Below are 1,516 nucleotides of genomic sequence, written 5' to 3'. Positions count from 1 at the left end.
CAAGCCAGAATAGAGTGACCTAATAAATAGACTGGATAAGGTTAAGGCTGCATCTTGTCCACTTTCAGATCATAACACTGTAATCTTTGATTTAATCCTAAAACATCAGATGAATACGAACCACCAAGAAGGAAAACCACAGCACCGGTTCTGAAGAAGTCTGGTCTTATACAGATGAAAGCACTCAACATTCATGAATAAAATATTTTTCTGGTGATGCTGTGGTTTTCCTTCTTGGTGGTTTGTATTCATCTGTTGGTTTTTGTTCCCTGTTAATCCTAAAACATAACAACAGTATTCCCATTAAATGCATACCTACATATAGACTTCAAATACTTTTTCCTAAAAGAAATTCATAATTTCATTGAAGTCAATTATACAAAAGATATATATATATATATATATATATATATATATATATATATATATATATATATAGAGAGAGAGAGAGAGAGAGTCCAAAACAAAAAATTCCAGCACTCCAGGTCACAAAACTAGTGAATCCAATGTCGAATAAAGTAATTCAGACCCAAAAGCACTTTAGATAAGCATAAGTACTTTTAATATGAGACGGAACAAACATTCAGGTAGCTCCATCATGCAGCCATTCGGCTCAACTGAGAAAAACAGATTGGTGACCGATTTCGCCCCCTGGCGTCGCCAGTGTAAAATTACAAGCAAGCATCACTCAACCCCAGTTTTTATAGTTAAAAATTTTTAACTAAGATAATTACATACATTTAAAAAAATAAAATATATTAAACAGAGGATCAAAAAAACAAATAAATATATAGATATATATGTATATATGAATATAAAAAAATATTCACATCACCAGATATAGTATATTGTCATACCTCTATTTTAAAGAAAAAAAACACTTTGGATATTAACTAAAAATATACATAGATACCAAAAAACATATTTTCATACAACTACATATACACATTATTAAATATAACAAAATGATTGTTAAATAAAGAGTGAAAAACTTATTTGGAAAGGGTGGAAACAATAAAGAAGGAAAAAAGAAAGAAATCAGTTATCAATGATCATTAAGGCCAGATTTATATAAAGCCCCCAGTTTAATCATCCACATTCTTTCTTTTTTATCCAAAATATCATGTTTAGTTAAGTCAGATAATCTACTACCCTTGATTGCATCAATACCTACAAAGAGAAATGAAGCAGTGTTATGGTCACATGAATGTTTGTATAGAGCACTTCTTAATCGTTTACAATTAATATCACTAAAATGTAAAGCAATCCTGCTGTCCAATGTAAAAAGCACCACATTGGCATACTGCCATATATATCACCCATTCTGTGCGACAAGTAATGAGGTGTTTAATGTCAAAAACTTTAGAAGTATTGACTGAAGTAAAGGATTTGGTTCATGACATCACCTTACAATATACACAATTACCACAGGCATATGAACCTGTTGGTAAATATCTAAGTATACCATCCTTGGGCCAATCAATCTGTTTAAACCATGACAAAGATTCCCCAAGGT

This window comes from Protopterus annectens, chromosome 4.part0 (genome assembly GCF_019279795.1).
Source record: "Protopterus annectens isolate FY-2018-M chromosome 4.part0, PAN1.0, whole genome shotgun sequence".
Lineage (NCBI taxonomy): Eukaryota > Metazoa > Chordata > Ceratodontiformes > Protopteridae > Protopterus > Protopterus annectens.
The sequence above is the reverse complement of the archived record's forward strand: the minus strand, read 5'-3'. Positions refer to the sequence as shown.